Genomic DNA, 20,294 nt, shown 5'->3' with positions numbered 1-20,294 from the left:
ATCAAATAATTAAAATATATAAATAAATTGCTTGTGTTCTCAATCTAATATCTTATCAAATAAAGTTGTATTGATTCAAGGTTGAGTCAAATTGTAGCTGAAAGATGCGTTTGAGATAAGCATGCATTAGGTATCTATTTTGCGTAATGTACCAAAATATTAATCACCTGGTCTAACATTCTAGTTAGTTCTTATGTAAGCTAACTGATTGATTTATCATTTGAATAAAGGAAAATTCATACTCATTGGCGTATCTAGGGGGGGGGGCTTGAGGGGACTAAGCTCGCTAATGTGAATAATAGCCCCTCCCCCCAGAATTATTAGTATTCTCTTTACTTATTTTGTTTAGGTAAATGTAAACGTTTGGAATTATAGTTGGAAACAAATAAATGCCTTGTTTTCATTTCCTCCCCAAAGTACAATTACGCGTCAAAACAAGAAAGTTATCATAACTACTGAAACTACCTTTTGCTTTAAACTATCCAGGTTTTGAGGATCGTTTTAATAAATAAAAGATCTAGTGTTCTTCCAATAATGTCTAAGAATTAAAACAGTTAAAATTCAAATAATAAATAGAGTAGCCAATAAAAATAATAATTAATAGCCTGATTTTTCTCCAATCATTCTAGTTCTGTCTATACCAGCATAAGTGGTGACTTCAATGCTGGAACTGAACCTGGATTATTTTACGATCTTTCAAGTATCACTGAACGTGAAGAGGGCCTGTATATAAATTAGTAAAAAGTCTATGACAACACATTTTGTACGCATTATCACAGTCCATAAATTATATTAATGTGTTATGATAAATTTCATATAATCCGTAGCAATACGTATTTTACAGTGAACCAGTGTATAGATGTGCCTAAAATCTAAATGTGTGAGAGAGCGCCAGGCGCCAAGTATCAACTGTCCCACTTGGACACAGCAACTGGTCGGTTATCAATAAATAAAAGATTAATTAATTAAAGATTTGTTTGTTTATTAAATATCAATATTATGGCAATGACCTTAAAAGTTAAACATTTTATAATTAATATTAGACTAGAGCGAATGCTCCAGTTGCCCCCTTTCAAATGATGTCTCTGAATTATTATGCAATTTATTACAGTACACTTTCTGATATTGCAACAGAAATGTCTATAATTATAAATTTACTTGTATTTAAAATAATTTTATTCGATTTTCATTTTATTACAATCGAGTTATCTTATAATTACAGATATTTAGATATTTGATCAGCTTAACTACCCAAAGCTTGAAACGAGCTTAAATTATTGCCAACTAATATTCATAAAATGAAACGTAATTGAGAAGAGACTAGACTCTAGTATACTAGAGTATACCCATATATCTAATTCAATTTAAAACAATATAAATAATAACATAAATATATTATAAATTTATTTAATACTGTTTTGCATCTTGTCAATTTTACTAATCAAATAGTGTTCAAATAACTATATATTTAACGCTTTTTTATCTAAATAATAATTAATTACATTATAGACCAAAACCAATCACTGCATCCTTTCAATATTTTTAATTAAATATTTGTAATTTTATTTTGCTTATTTACTAAATAATATTAAATCCTAATATAATAAATATTCATTATTGATGAACAATGTTTAAAATTTTTCTACTTTTAATTATTTTATCATTAACAATGACATAAATAAATAATATCTTCATATATTAATCGATTTTTCTAATAGCTGCTATACACATTACTAATAGATATTAAGACAACACATCACCACCATCAATTTGAGTCAACTAATTCAATTATTCATCCAAAATCAATTTTTGTTTACTACTTGAATCCAATGATATTAAAATTCTATTGAGGGCAATTTAAATATATATATTTTTTTTTAATTAAAAAACGATAAGAAAAATAACTAGAATAAAATAATAATATTCTTCTCCCACATAAACTACTAACTGCTTTTTTTTTACCTAATACCTTTCGTGTATTTTTGACCTTGAAAAATATTATAAAATTATATTTTAATGACAATACCAAGTAGTATTTCATAATTTGTTTAATCAATATATGTGCATGTTTAATAGGTAAATATACATTAAATAGAACTGTTTGATGTTAAACTTATGAAGATGAATAAACACAATAATTGGTTTATTGAATTTTGTGAAAAAACCTCTTCACCCTGTATGCAGTATTTATCAATGAAGCATAGTTCATTCTTAGAAAAGTTAGTTGATTAATTAAATAAAAACTAACGATGTGACATTCACTAATAAATAATACAAGAATAGATATGCCATTCCTATATTAATGAAATGAAGGGGTCTCAGTCCAGAATATGGATAAGAAACAAGCTGCATTTATATAGTGCTCTCACTTTAGCAACCAGATTCATCAGTTTAAATTTCAATATGTTCACTCTCACGTTATAAAATTTAATTGCCTATCCAATTTTATTTTATCTAACTATCTAAGCGTTTACTTAACCTAACTTAACCAATTTTCATTTATGTAAGTACTAATATATTTTATGCATTCATTACAAAACATATTAATTAATATTTTTGTGAAAGTGATTGAGTAGTTATTTACGTATATCAGTATATGTATAGTTTGTGGTAACGTATACCTCATTAAAATAGTAATCTTATATATTAGGTAAACATGCGAAAATTATCGGTATTTGATTTGTACAAATGTCACCAATGATTATTGTTTGAAAAGAATGTGTTCATATTTTTAGTGAATGATGAAAAGAGAACTTTACTCATTCCTTATAAAATAGGTATAGAGTGAATGTAACCAAAACCCATATTTTAAGAGAACTTGAGCATTTTAAAGTAGGTAGTTAAAATTCTATTAATTTTTATACTTTTGGTGAATTATTCTATAAAAATTAAAATCATTTTGAATAATAATTTGTATCATGTCTTATGATAATATTTTGTAATATTCAAATATTTAAATAAATAAGTAATATAATACATGTAATGGCACCGGTCTGAAGGGAATTTCTGTTGTAACTATAGATGAATCTATTAATTGTATGTATTATAATGAAGAAAATATACCGAGAAACAGCGTAAGAATCGATGCACTCACCGGTATCACATCGTCTCCCGTAATGACAATTTATTGGAAACTGCTAGATACCGCCAACTTGAGTCGTGTACTAGATTGCAGACTAAAATAATGTATACAATTTATACTACATATTTTATCTACTGGTTTTTAGATACCGAGGATGCTGTGAAAATACCAGTAAGCGTTAAACCAAAACTTCAATAAAGGACCCATTTCAATTTTTAAATGTTGATCATTTTTGTTTCAAGATGATTTGAATTAAAATTTATATACATATAATATATACTATATGTATATATAATTAAATCATGTGTATTACATATTACATTAAATGTATTACTATAAAAAATAACAAAACAGTAGTCAGTAAGTAAGGTACATAATTTTTGATTTCACCAAAATATTTACTCACTGTCAGTTAATGAGTAAAAATGAACCCCTAATATGCCCATTGTGCGGCACCTGTCATGCAATCTAACACATAATGGCGGAATGCCGTTCTTACTCTAAACCAAAAAATATTGCAAAACTTCCTGAACACCTTTCAGAATCTCCTAACCACAACAGCTGTATACTCATAACCATCGTCGAATTTATTTTAAAAGCAAATCTTTAAAATAAACTATAAAAATTAAATTGTTATAAATAAGTACAGAAATTTAGTTTAATATCATTAGAATTAAGTTTCGGTATATTTTTGTAAACAATGTTTGTATCCCAATGACCTATGCCACCACGAGAATCATTTATTAATAAAAACCATACCTAACCTAACCTATCGACCCAAAAAAGACAGCGCAATTGGCATATCGACCCAAAAAAGACAGAGCGCAATTGGTATATTAAAAGGTCATTTTCAGCACAATTGGTAAGCTCCCATTTTTTTCCCATCCTCAAATTTTACTATTTGTTTATAACAATATGCTGTATTAATTTATTCGCTTTTAAAAACTTTATATTCAGTTATCCAAAAACTATGTGTAAAACTGTAAAAATTAAAGTTATCTAATCTTATTTTAATTATGAAACTAGGTCAAAAATATACTTCTAACTTGATTGTCGACAATATAGCCATATTAAGACACAAACGTCAAACATAAAATAGGTACCAGAGATTCTAAAAGTAATCCTCGGAATGTCCACAAAAGCAGTTAACAAACAAAAAATGTTAATAATGAAACAAAAGTCGTCAGTTATACAATCTAACTTATACATACGTATAAGATATAAATGTACTTAAATTATTGTTTAATTATGTTGGAAACAACTAAATATTGCTTTTAATGTAAACCAAAATTATTAGATATTAGAAAAATATATCATGCTCTTAAATTACACTAATTTTTTTTAGTAAATAAAATCAGTTTTTTTATATATAAACTTATTACAACTTGTATAAGTATAAATACGTAATATAATTAAAATATTTTAAAATCCCATGGAATTTTGTAAAGCCTATGATATTTACTTAATATATATTTAAAATAACGTAAATTTATTATGTGACGAAACACCAATCACAATGATTTTTAAATGCTGGTGGATCATTTCACGTTTATTATGATCAACTATTTCATGAAATTCAATATTATATAATATAGGTATTAGATATTATTTAGGAGTTCTGTTTTAGAAATAAATGTATGTCTTGGTAGTTTTTATTTAATTTGAATTATTCACATTCTTCTGATATAATAGATTCAACAAAGTTTCCGGAAAATCAAATGGTGTGTAATATTGTTTACCAACATGTTCCATGATTGAATACAAAGTTACAGATACATCTCATTTCGATGATTGGAATTGCTTCAAATCAATAAATTTAGTAAAAATAAGTACCTATGCTATTGTTAACAAATATATAGTTTAGGTTTTTATATGATATAATTTGATTATAAATATATAGATAATATGTATTACTTTATAATTTATTGCATATTATTATTACTATTTTAAATTACATACGAGTAAATCCACGTATAGCTATTACTTTACTGGTATATGATAATTAGTAAATACCTAGTAAATTAATATTTAAAAAAAATCTTTGTTTGCAGTTCTAGAGCTGCCACGGTTGAGTTTGTTTTCAAAAGATTTTATTCTACAGCATATATTTCCGCATCGATATTAAATGTGGAATCACTATTCGGTAAGTAGTCGGTAATTCCTTTTTTTTTTTCGATGAATGACAGCAGAACGCTTAAGTATTAATTATATTACAGGTACTCGTACATTAATACCAATCGTCTCAATGTATGTTGTATAGGAGTATTTCCTTAAAAAACAATACCAGATATCAATACACTATACGTCTATATACTATTGTTATTCTAATAATAATATATTGTATCCGTTATTATAACATTTGTATATATATTGTAACTAAATGTTTTTTTTTTCTATTTGTTCTCAATAGACTCGAAAAATGGGAATTATCCGTTTCCACCAATTTAAAAAAGATTCTATTCCCGTTTCCGCCAATCTACCTGTTATGGAATAATTATTATAATACATTCTATATTTTTGGTGAAAAATGAAAATCTTCATAGTTCATAAATCTTAAGTGTTTTGGTTCATCGTGGATCGTAAACATTTTTTAATTAATTTGAGTTTACTGAAACTACATACACATGAGCGGTAGTGGTAGTATATAAGACAATTTTATATACAAACGTGCGATATGTGATAGTTGTACACATTAATCGATAATAGTGTCAACTTTAAATGCACACATACATACAATGTATATTAAGTATTTTATACAAATTGTAAAACAGGTATATAATATATTATATTATATATATATATATATAGATATAACTTAAATATGGAATAATCGTATATATAAATTGGTAAGATTAAAACTACAGTACAGATAAGAACATTTTGTACTCCATAAAACTACTGTACCTATTTATGTAGAAGTGACTTTTACATTATTGTACTTATCAAAACTATGATAATATATGATGTCTTTATGAATAAACGAATTTTATTTTAGTATTAGTTATTAGTTATAAATTTATTTTTCTATATTTAACGTTATCATATAAACCATGTACAATTATTTCAAGTTAAAATTTGATTATACCTTAAAAATAATAGGAATTGTACTGCAATCAATACAGAATATTAATATATAATACCTTTTTTTAAATGGCCAAAACGGGCGATGACGGAATCGGTCACTTCAAATTTTGGCGGAAACGGTAGGTACATTCTCCGAAAAATATTGGATCGTTTTCAATAAGAGCTAAATCAATAGATACTTCGATATTCGGAAGGTGTTGCAATTTGATGGATTACACATAAAATAAATTTTGGTTCATGAAAATTGAACATTCTTCTGTTTTAAATAAATGGTTACCATTGGTTAAATTTTTTTTACGAACACAATAATATTATCATTTCGATTACTTTTAATACTTTTATTATATGGGCATATTTATTGATATAAACATTTAAATGCGAATACTAATCTTCATTCTTAAGTTTAACGATAATGAATTAATTACGTCGGCTTTTAAATATTCGTTAACTCTGTCTTATTGAATCTGCCTCCAATTGTTTGCTGTTTGTGTCTACATAAATTTTTTTCCAAATTTAAGAAGTAGAATATCATAAAACTAATCATTGTGATTGTATTTGAATAATGCCTAAATTTCAACTGAAGCAAAACGGTAATCGATTAAAGGAAATTATATTAATTTTAGCCCTGACGAAATCGGGTAAAGGTCGCAACACACTGTAGCGGACGTACGTCTGCAGCGGTGGCGGTAAAATGTGCCCGACTTTATTTTGCCGCCACCGCCACCGTTGCAGTGTGTGGCGACCTTAATACAACTAGAATATAACATATTATATAAACTAGTAATAAACCTTGTGCAGGTATCATTGAACATGAAAACTAAACGTAGATTATGATCCAAGTGATATTGTAGTTACTATTTATGTGTAATTGTTGTTATAATTTGTATAATATTGGTTTTTAGCATTGAAAGCTCAGGCTTATGTTTAAATTACTGTGTAATGTCCATTGATTATAGCATCATAAATTGCATTTTAGTTGATTTTATTTTACAATATATTATATTTACGCAATGTGGTCCACATGATCCAGTGTATCACTAATACTATTATGATATTAATTTGATATTATTGTACAATTATTATAATTGTACAATAATATGATTGATCAGATATATTAATACTAATATAATATTCTGTTTTTATTTTAATTAGGTAACGTTAGAGGATTATTAAGTTTTTTTATTAGGAATGAATTTAATTAATATTTTTGAAATAATATTTGTTTTAATCAAAATCATGATTAATTGTATAAATAGTTTGTTTCTTATAAAGTCAAATTAGGTAGGATTCTATAAATTATTTGTATACAAACTATGTAACAATTATCATATTCAAATATGTATGTGATGAGCTTACAGTATAGTCGATAAAGATATAAATTAATGTCACTCAATAAAATAACTTTTGATTTTTCTTAGGTGCATATTAATTAATGAGGAATTTAATAAAATATAAATATTTTGTTTTTAATCAGTAAACGTGTACTTAGTATTAATTATTATAATATAAGATTTTTTAGATTACAAGTTGACTTCGCTGTCTCTATACCAATGATTAATAAATTATTAATAATATAAATATATATATATATTTGTTAAAAAATGTATAATATTTTGGCTCATTTCTGCGGTAGACTGAGTGCTTTGTGTTTTCACACATACCGTAAATTTTTGTATGTATAAAAAAATCAAAAACCGTGTTTAAGTGTAGTAAGTCAGACATCTCAAACGAAAATCGATTTACGTACAACTTAGTCACACAATAGACAATCTGAGTACGTCAGCTCACGAAAATATGTAATCAGTATATTAGATAGGAAATTCACCATTCACCAGTGGCGAATTCCGGACACAACAATGGTCTACAGTAAGTGTAACTTAGCAATAGTCTCCTTGTATATGTAAATTAGATAGTCTCCAGCTATATAATATACTCAAATTGATATTATTACAATTAAAATTAAATCATAAAATCACATGGACTTTACACCAAATAAAAAATTAAAATTATTTTCTGTCTCTAATAATAAAGTTGAACGGGCCATTTATGTCATATATGTGTATTATAGTATAGAGCACTACATGCAGTATTACAATCTGCAGCCAAAAGCATTTATAATACAACAAAACATTTGAATTTCGTTTGCTTAATCAAATTCCTAGTACGAATAAAAATGTATATTTATAGTAAGTGTTTTCTTTAAAAATAAAATCCTTTCTGACTACACATTTAGAATATTAGTTAAATCGACTATGCCAAAAATATCAAATATTATTTTTAGGGATGTCAAAAAATTTAGAGTGTAGTTTAAAAAATAAACCTAAAAAAATATTATTTACCAATTGCGGATGACCATCTAAGCGGATGAAACTTATGCAAATCGACAGTTTTGATTGATTTTTATCAAAAAAAATTGCTGAATCGTATGTCATAGTCTATTTTTTATTACTTACTTTTTACTTTTCAACACACACATTTTAAATATAGTTAACACACGAAAAAATATTTCTATTTTATTTATAACATATTGCTTCCATTTATTACAGAAAATCAAATAGTTATTATGATTATTGGACATAGTTTTAGTCGTTTTAGACCTGTATGCTATATTTGGTTACAACATCAATAACTGTGTTAAAATCGCTGTATTTTACATTATACAAAGTTCAAGATAAATTAAATTCATTCATGAACATTTAGTTCATAGTCAACAATCAAAATTCAGCCCCTATGGGGGGTAAAAAGGTCACCCTTAAAAGGTCACCCTGTTGGAATCACTGAAATCATGCGTATGAAATTCGACGAATATAGTTTCGTTTTATAATGTAAAACTCACTAAGAAAGAATTTTCTTACGTTTTAAAAATGGAAAATTTATTTTTCGGTTGGATTTTCCGAAAAAATATTAATTACAACACCAAAAATTGCATGGGCGAAACCCGATTATTCAGCTAGTATATTTATTTAATATTGGTCTTACTCAGAAAAGTTTTTATGTACAGTAATTTATTATACAATTTAAGTTTTGATTTATTCATTTCAGTGACCTACTTAATAACGAGATACATTCGACTCCGATTGTGGGTACAACATAGCAATTATCAAAAGATCCCCAATTTTTTTTTTCAATTGGACAATTCAGTCTACAGTATAATCGATCTTAGGTGGACCTTGTTATTCAGTAGGTACCTAAATTAGTTTTTAAACAAAATAACGGGTGATTGTAAAATCTCCCGATGATAAACTATCCCTGATTTATTCTATACTACCTGACGGGAACATATAAACTCTCCCGGGTCTACTTCAGTACTACTAAGCTAGCTGGGGAGCATGGGGTATTATTCGTTTTACACAGTTAGAATTGGTTGAGCCATTATAGTCGATATCGTTTTAAATATTTAAATTAAAAATACTTTAACGGTAATTAAATATTTAAATGACAAATACAGGTTAACACAAGATAAATACAGAATACAGATTAAATACGATAATACAATTTATAATAAAAATTATAATCACAATATCTGCAGTGTGACTAATTCATAGAGTAGCAATAACATTTAAAATAACTCGGGAGAGTTTGCACATTTCTTTCAGGTAAACATAATATTGACCCGGGAGAGTTTACCATACAATCGGGAGAGTTTACCACCGCCCAAAATAACACAAATTATTTAAGGAAATATTGTTAAATTATGTTGGTATACGTGTTTAATTTTGTTAACATTTAAAATTCAAAACTCACAAGCAATATTATGAATTTTAGATATCATAAAATAGTGCATGAATAATATATGAGGAATTTTGTCTTAAATGTTCAAGCTTTTTGGCGTAAAAATAATTATATCAACATAATATATTAATTATATATTGATTAATATGAGGTAGCTATTTATTCCAAAAAAATTATTTTACAACTATTATGCTCAGTCAAGGTTTTAGTTAAATATTTGTGATTTATTGTTTAGTTATATTTGTTTAATAACAATAAATTATAATCAATAATTATTGATGAAAAATATTATAAACTTCTTAAAATGTAATTATATTATCGTTGGCAATTAAAGATTTTTCTAACGCCAGTCAAATTACTAATAGATAATAAAACAATACACACCAATTCCATTGATTAAATATACATATATAATATATAATATAAATATATATTTAATTAATTCCAATACCCACCAATTTTAGTCACGATTAACTGAATTCAATATTATATTGAAATGTAATTTCCATGTTTATTTTTCCAAAGAACTAACAATATTCAAATTCTCTGGTGGATACTCAACATGAATACATTATTTATCTAAACTATCAAATGATAGTAAATAACGGCAAAAAAAAAATAATCGTTATATAATATTACTATCATACAGAGGTTGATAATTGCTTTACCATACGTTTATTTTTGACACACAATAAAAAAAAAAGTTGAATTGATATTTAAGTGAATACAGTAGTGTTTTATAAGCCTTTAATCATTGTATAATGTGTTAATTTGTATTATATAAAATCGTTTTACTATTAAATATGACTATAAAAAATTGGTTTTTTTTAATATTGTGATAAAACCACTTTACCATGTATGCATTATTTTACGATGAAGCATAGATCGCTTCTAGAAAAGTAAGGTATTAAATAAATTAAAATTTTTTTGAGCATGTAAATTTTCAATTGTTATAAGTATTAATAAATATAAATATCAAGGTAATATAGAAATATGATTTTATCAACAGAACAACTAAGTTAAAAACTCAATTTTTCAATAACTTTTTAAATACCTACCAAAATTGAATTGACGTACAATTTTAAAAATAATTTACAGTGATGTTATCATTATTCAATAATCGTCGCTCAAATAATTTTATTGCGTAAGAGATGTTAGTAAATTATAGGACATTTTTTCAAAGGTATAATTGTTTTATCGATTCAAGTTAAACAAATTAAAAAAGCTATCAACTGTAACATGCGAACATTAAAACTAAAAATATTTACTAAATAATTCATTTACAATATACTATATTAATAAGTATTAGCAATAACTATATTTATTATTTATTATTAATAAGTTATTAGCTATTAATATACAAACATTATTTAGTATAATAATAATATGATATAAAAAATATTATGTGCATTGGTATTGTGTACTTGTTTTGCCTATACACGGTTAACATTTTATAACATATTGTAATATTTTAATGTCATAACAAGATCTATACGCTTAATTTATCACATCACCACCACTTTAATGCAATTTATCATTTACTGCATATTTGAAATAGTTACACATTAGTATATTTCAATACATATTAATTATTTTTAAACATTATTAAAGCTTACCAATCCCTTTGACTAACGTGCGTTATAAGTATATTTATCATTTGTATTAAAGTAGATATACTGCATTAAAATAACCATGTTTTATAATATTTGGTAAGTATATTAAAATCATCCATGTTTCATTTATACAAATCTTAATAAAGTTTAAACATGTATTAGATCGTTTTGGATTTTTATATTTGTTGTTATGATATCAATAACATTTGAAGGCCTAAGATTTATGGTTAATATTTGGATTAATAATCCAACTGTAATGTTTATTGAGAACACAGAATCACCAATTCGAGAAACACCTTTTCCATCAATCACGATTTGTCCATTAAGTCAAATTCGAAAATCTGTTTGCGAGAAATATATGGGCACGAATAGCTCATATTAGTCATATTGGTAATAAGTATGTATAAATAATTATTTTTCATATATGTAAATCTACAATTCAATAAAGAATATATTCTGTAAATTATATAAAAGATTATACATTATTGGAAATACACATTGATTTTTATGCTTTATACATTATGATACTATCAAATAATAATAATAATATAGTATGAGATTGGATATATTATATTCCCCGTAAATTGCATAATATTGAGTAAAAAATAAAGAATAAAAATTCATTAATAAATAATCATTTTATGTGTTTCAGGGATAATCTTAAAATATATTGGGATGTAATGACATGCTCTACAAATACGTATTTTCATAGTTTGGAACAAAGTTTAAAAGAATTTATTGATTATGAACTGATAATGAATATTTTGCATCTAAGTTTAATTTTTATTTATTTTACCAAAACAAATTTATTATCCTTCCTCGCAAAAAGATTATACAACCACTAAACTTTTTCTTCAAACCAATATCGACCTTGTTTCGTTATGGTTCACCAGTATAAAACTAACGATTGAAAAATAATCTTAACTATTTAAAGAATCAAAACTTAATACAAGAATACTAGTTATAATTATATTATATTTTTATTTTAACCATTAATTGATAATGGTATAACTTCAAATTGTGGTCATTGGTGGGTAGTTGTATATTTTATTTCTGATTAGGTGCGATATTCTGTATCTACTTAGCTCCTAAAATTTAACGTGCAATATTTGCTTATCTTAATTTTTTATTTTGACTATAGGATTGTGGAATTAGCTGTTCCGAAATACTTCAGTCAGATGGTAAATGGCAGAATAAAACGTTGAAAAATGTATGCCAATTTATTTAACCAACATTACTTGGTATACTTGGATTATGTTTTACAATTAATGTGATACCATTAAGCCAAATGTTTAACGATGAATATTATCAAAGGTAAAATTTAGCATTTGAATAAAACTAATATATATGTATATAATTTACATAGTTTTCAATGTAACATAAGTAACTTATAAAAATACAAGTATTTACCAACAACTAATTAGTAACAAGTTTTATTGTAATATATTATTATGTTATACCTAAATATTATTCCTTTTTAAAATTTATCCTTACAAAGGTACATTAATATGATATTTAATATCAGAATAAAATTTAAAATTTCAGATATGTTGATTTTTTTTCGACAAACATTGCGTATGTCAACACTGAAAAGTCGTATTGGAATTTAGAAGATGGTTACTCATTTTATTTGAACCAACCAAATCGCATGGATATCATTCCCGCGCGCTCGAACGAGTGGTGTTAGTTATAATCATCGTATAAAGTTAATACTACACGCTTTAAAAGATGATTTTTTGAGTTGTGAAGACCTGAGAATTGGTGGTGGTAGTTTTTTGGTGAGTACACGGTACTCACAAATATAAATTAAATTAATAAAATGATGTATTTTTCAATTTTATTGATTTCATAAATTATACTGTCAGTCTTTAAGCTTTTAAACGTTCCTTTTTTTATTACACATCACACTAGAATTTTTTGTTTTAATATAAGTATTGTTATTATATCTGAACATTTAACTGTTACATCTTAATCACAAGAACATACCATCTATCCACCAATCACCATATGTCTGGATGCTTTGTCTATTATAATAGACTATATACTATAGTATATATGTGTAATATGTATAATACATATATTTACTGGAAAATAATTTAATTTAATATAAGGTATCGCACTAACATAAACACAATTTGAAATGGTTCCTAATTGTTGTAGACAATACAATAATATTTTGGGATCGTTCTACGTTTTACGTAATCAATGAATTATGTTATAACTTAAATTCAATGAGAGGTAATGTTTTAAGTTATGATTGGGTAGGTATTCAATATAAAAAATAAACTGCGTATTTCTTAGTAATATTTATTTAAATTAAATTATGCACATAAATATTATGTTATAGATTCAACAAAACTCCCGAAAAATCTAAAGGTGTGTAATTGTTTGCCTACGTGTTCAATGATCGAATATGAAATAACACATACATCAAATTTCGACGATTGGATTTACATGAAATCAATAAATTAAAAAAAAAATAAGTATATTTTTATTTATAAATAGTTTTTTTTATACATATACTGTCCTATACATTATTTTCCATTAGTATAGTTCTACTTCAAAATAAATGTACATAAAAACTTTATTTAATCATACAAAAAAACATCACACAGTTCCGTATTCACTAATGTGGTGGCGTTTTATTACAGTTTACAATGGTAAATGGTGATATTGTGGTTTTTGCTTCACTGGTAGATTAAAAATTTACTCAGCTATTCTTACATATTATGAAATTTAATATTAGATGTATACAACATTACTTAGTTATATTATAAAATACCTGGGTGCCCTTATGCAAAAATATACTGATATTTTTGTAAATTTTGTGAATTACATGCATATAATATTTATATATATATATATATATACAAGTTTAACACGTTTTTATAATACCTGTATAAGATAGTTTACTAATTAGAAAAAATTGTTTATAGTTCTAGAGGCACTACGATTGAGTTGGTTTTCAAAAACCCTATTTTACAGCAAATACATACACATCGATATTAAACCTGAAATCTCTAATAAGTAATTACTAGACCACTTGGTCCCTTATAACTTAGAAATCACGATATTTAAACTGTTCAGATAAATGACAACTGAACTTAAAAACCATACGATATATTGTAAAAATCCGTAAATTAATAGATTAATGTCAATCGATTTTTAAAGATACATTATTTACTAGTAATTACAATTTACTGTAAGGTGTCTATACAAAATACAATATGTAAATATGCAACATTATATCTAAGCTATGTAATGGTAATGAATCAAAGTTGAGAAAAAGATATTATTAAATATAATATGTATTTTTTGTTTTAGATTCTGAGCGGAGCGATGAATGTATTGATTTTACCATGATGTGTGTTTATTATTGTGTTATTATTCAAAAAGTATAAGTCCTAGATACTTGAAAGTTTTACCAGTTATTAAGATTGGCATTTTCTTTACATTATTAAATTTTCAAAATATTTTGACTTTTTTTGAGATATTTATAGACGACTGAAATTTTCAATTTGTCTGAAAATTTTTTTTTGAAGTGTCGATAAAATTTTTTTGGCCCTATCAAAATACTTGAAAATTTAATACAAAGTTCCTCATAAGTTATTCTTAAAGTGATTAAAAAATTATAAGAATACATAGGCACAATTTTTTTTTATAAGCGTTTATAGTTCAAATTTTTACGAAATCTGTCGAAAATGTGAAAATTTGCAAGTAATTTTGAAGCTGAAAAATCATAAAATTTTTTGTGTTTATAACTAAAGATTAAGAATACATCACTAAGTTTTCCATAAGTTTTACTTCAAGTAGCTATAGAGAAAACTCGAAGCGTCATTATAGGAAAAATTTTAATTGCGTTTGAATTTTAAATTTTTACGAAATAGCGTAACGATAACAATTTATCCTGAAACGATTTTAAATATTTGTTATTATTCAAAAAGTATGAGTCCTAGATACTTGAAAATTTTACCAGTTATTAAGATTGGCATTTTCTTTACATGATTTAATTTTCAAAATATTTTGACTTTTTATGAGATATTTATAGACAACTGAAATTTTCAATATTTCTGAAAATTTTTTTGGAAGGTTCGATAAAAATTTTTTGGCCCTATCAAAATACTTGAAAATTGAATACAAAGTTCCTCATAAGTTATTCTTATAGTATTCAAAAAATTATAAAAATACATAGGCACAATTTTTTTTATAAGTATTTAAAATTCAAATTTTGACTAAATACATTAAAATTACGGCAATGTTCAAATTATCTTAGATAGAAATTCATAAAAGTTTTTCTTTTTAAATCTAAGATTTGTGAATTTAATACAAGGCTCCTATCATATTTTTACAATAGCAGTTGAAAAATAAAAGAAATATATTGTCACAAATTTTTTTTATAAGATTTTACAGTTCAAAATTTGACTAAATACATAAAAATTACGGCAATGTTCAAATTATCTTAGATGATAGAAATTCATAAAAGTTTTTCTTTTTAATTCTAAGTTTTGAGAATTTAATACAAGGATCATAATATATTTTTACAATAGCAGTTGAAAAATAAAATAAATGTATAGCCACAATTTTTTTTTTTACATGTATTCAAATTTTAATTTTGACAACATACGTAAAAATCACAAAAATTCGTAAATTATTTTATCCTAGAAATTCATAAAAAATTTTCCTTTTATACCTAAGATTTGAAAATTTAATACAAGGCTCCTAAAATAGTTTTACAATAGCATTTGAAAAATAAAATAAATATATAGTCACACATTTTTTTTATAAGCATTTATAGTTCAAATTTTGACTAAATACATAAAAATTACGGCAATTTTCAAATCATCTTAGATCGAAATTCATAAAAAATTTTCCTTTTATACCTAAGATTTGAAAATTTAATACAAGGCTCCTAAAATATTTTTACAATAGCAGTTGAAAAATACAAGAAATATAATATAAATACTATATAAATATAGTCACATTTTTTTTTACAAGCATTTAAATTTTAATTTTGACAACATATACGTAAAAATCACGTAAATTCGCAAATTATTATAAGCTAGAAATCCATAAAAAATTTTCTTTTTAAATGTAAGATTTGAAAATTTAATGAAAGATTCCTTACAAATTTTTCAATCTTTATCACAAAAAAAATGTCCACCGAAATTTCAAATTAAATTTTTATTAGCATTTGAATTTCAAATATTGACAAAAATTCGTCAAAACCATGAATATTTGCAAATTATTTTGTAGTTCAAAATTCATATAATATTATTTGTATTTATATCTAAGGTTATAAAATTTAACACCAAGTTTTCCACAAGTTTTGCTTCAAATAGCTATAGAGAAAATTTGAAGCGTCATTATAGGAAAAATGTTTTAGCGTTCAAGTTTTAAATTTTTATGAAATCGCGTAATGATAACGATTTATCTTCAAACCTGGTATTCGTATATATAAGGTATTATGAATTATGATAACTACATTAATTGATTAACCATGTCTTATGCAAAATGCGTCTTAATTGAAAAATAAAATATTTGTTTCAAAATAGAATATATGACAATATTTAAATATAATATATCCTAGACTGACAAATCATCTCCGTTCAGAATCGTTTTTCGTATACAATGATACCTATCATTGCATTCAAATTTAATCCCATCCATTACAGTAACCTACTGTACAGCAGAGCGGCATCCACGACTTACCCGCTTTTTTTTTTAAAATTAATATCGATAAAAATTTATTTGTTGGGCAGAAAAGCTTGAAAATTTAATACAAGGCTCCTAACATATTTTTACAATAGAAGTTGAAAAATAAAATAAATACATAGTCACCATTTTTTTTTATAAGCATTCAAAGTTTGAATTTTTACAACATATTATGTAAAAATCACGAAAATTCGTAAATTATTTTATGCTAGAAATTCATAAGCGAAAAATAAGCGAGACAGGTATGTTTACCTGGAAACCGTTATCACTCGGGATTTTAGAACTTAGGCATATATTGCCGTTGGTGATCGAATTGAAAGTAATTTTAACTTTTTTTGAGCCGACTGGTTTAATATTGGTAATGCCAGTGAAGTTGGTAGAAAAGAATTTTGCTATTTTAAACGGATGCAAATTCCCTAAATTTTTGTTTTGATCGGTGCATTCGGCGAGTATAACTATAGGACCATTATAATCCGGCGAAAAATATCTGAGACGAGTGTTAATGTTATTATTATCGATAGCTGGATTTTGGTTTGTTAATGGCATAGTGATATCTGTAGATAACGTGGTGGCTGAGGCAGACTCATCAGAACGGTCGTAGCCGTTAATAGCATCATCGACCATAATTATTGGCTCGTGCGCGTTATCGGGAATGTTATAATTGAAAGTAGTGTTTGATGTATCAAGAACCGGTGGATTATCCATAATTTGTTGTAAACCTGGAGAGACGGGACTGGTTGGGTTTGGTTTAGTTTTAGACTTACGTTGGTACGAGACGAGTGTAAATTCGGAGCCGAGCCCCGAACTTCCATTTTGAGAAGTCGATTTTAGTCTGTTCGTAGACGAATTCCGGCCGGCGCGAGAGCCGCCGCCCGAAGACGACGACATAGATAAAACGAACTAACTAGCAATATACGAAATATATTACACAGAGCAGGCCTTATCAGCAATGCACTAAAAACAACACACGACCGTTCACCACGGCGAGAGAACGCAGATGGAACCTAACCTAACCTATACTTGATAACATTTTCAAAATATTTTTACTTGTTTTGAGTTATTTAATGGCATTTTTTTTATGTCCACAACAAGTATTATCAACATCATCAACTAGACTACTAGACAGCGTGTGTGGATTTCAACACGGATTTCATCGTCTGACTTGTGGATCGGAGCAATATCTACTTTTACGTAAACACTAATGACAATGCGGTATTCATAGAACAATAACAAAAAAGTAGTTATTGATATTTTAGATTCTAAGCCGACTAATAATTAATGTATTGATTTTACTATGATATTGTGTGCGTGGTGTTTTAATTTTTTCTTTTTCTTTTTTCTGTAATCACGCTTAATCTTACCACACCGATAAAATTATAATTTTAAGTATGACGTGTCAAAAATATATTATAATATATTTTATTGAGATTTGGTCGAATTGATACGTAACAAAAAAACAAATTTTTAGTATTCCTTATGGGTCCCACGCGACACCATGATTTTGCACAGTGAGACCATCGTTCTGTTAAATTAAAAAATCGTACTTTTTAATGCTAAAAATAAAAAACAAAATGTTACTGTATATAAACAAAATATATTTTATTGAAAAATTTAATGAACAATTTAGTGAACATAACAAATGTGTGCTTTAACATTTTGAACAGATTATGTCGAAAAGATGAAGTATAATATATAATACAATGCAAATTGAAAAAAAACAATAACTAATAATTTTAACAAAAACAAAAAAAAGGCATCAGAGAAGACGTGGCGATGTGAGTGGTACGTAATGGCGATTGAGTGATAATCGCAGAAGATGCTAGTAAGTACATGGCTACTGGTCACCTCTACAACGTTATTCGGTCGGTCCTGAGGGGCGTTCGAGAATCGTTGGCGCGTTTGCCCGGGCCGCGAAGACGACCATGGCAGCGGATGGAGCCCGACCACGACGGTTGCGAGACGAACAACGATTGACGACCAGTGGCTAGTGCGCGATGTTGTGCGCTTGACGATACTGCAGATGTTTAATACGATGATCGTTGTGCCGGTGACGACGGTTACCTAAGCTCCCGGAGCGAGCGACGAAGACTATAAAATATGATGGGTACTGTGGAATGGGCGGTGACCTAACCGAGGCGTCGTGACTAGGCCGACAGTGTCAGACCACTAGGCGAAAAGGGGAGAGAATCAGTAGTGAGACTCTCCGTGATTTTCGCCCTGGTCACATCCGTCGGCGCCGTGCAGTCTGCCGCTGCCAATGGTCCCGCCGTGGAGTCGCGCACCGCCGTAACTCTGAAACGTTTAGTTTCTTCGAGTCCATCAGCGCTATACTGACATCCGTGTTCCTATCTACCCTACATAAATTATAATCATCTACTACCCGAACACTTTGAGCTCTACGGAAATCCGTCGTCACCGTCGCAACGAGTCGTATTCGTGCATTGCAGTCGTTATTGGTATCGACGGGGCGGCGTCGATGCCCGCGTCGATATGGCTAGCCTCACCGTCGTCGTGTCGTCGTCGTCGATCGCAACCGAAGCAGCTAGGCGTCCACCACGCCGTCAGAGGGTCTCGCGTGTCGGCGATCCCGAGCACCCGACGTCTGCGATCCCGTTGCGCCACAGCTGGTGGCCGAATAACACGTATTGGCGACTTACCGCCGATCACCCTGCAGTGCTCTGTCACGTACCTTCCTCGTCCTCACATCGCCACGCCTTTGTCTGCTGCCCTCAACCAGGGGGGGAACTTTCGTACGGTTTCACTTCGGGAAAAAACTCAATAAAAAACAACGAATTCCGCGTACGGCTCTTGTTACGCCTCTCCACACCGCGCTAATGATTCTCATCAAGATGCCCGGGCGTGGAGGTGCGCGTATCGCTGGAGTGTTTCCCGGGTCCAGCCAGACGAACAAGCCCCAAAAAGGGAATGTGACCTCCTTTCCCCTGGTCGGCGTGACGTCCAACGCATCGTCATTTTGCTTAATATGTTCTTCTACGGCCGCGACCTGCTTGGTTGACGACGTCGCAATCACGTCGTCTGCAATAATGTTTATCTCAGCCGGTCCAATGTTG

At 27.6% G+C, this 20,294-nt stretch overlaps 1 pseudogene; it reads left to right on the top strand.

The window, feature by feature from the left end:
* Positions 1–2,115: 2,115 nt before the first annotated feature.
* Positions 2,116–14,549, top strand: LOC149057376 (uncharacterized; annotated as a pseudogene).
* The last annotated feature ends 5,745 nt before the right edge of the window (positions 14,550–20,294 follow it).

This window comes from Diuraphis noxia, unplaced genomic scaffold (assembly GCF_037042655.1).
Source record: "Diuraphis noxia isolate RWA-SAM2 unplaced genomic scaffold, SU_Dnox_SAM2 contig0003, whole genome shotgun sequence".
Classification (NCBI taxonomy): Eukaryota; Metazoa; Arthropoda; class Insecta; order Hemiptera; family Aphididae; genus Diuraphis; species Diuraphis noxia.
This window is presented reverse-complemented; position numbering and strand designations above follow the sequence as displayed.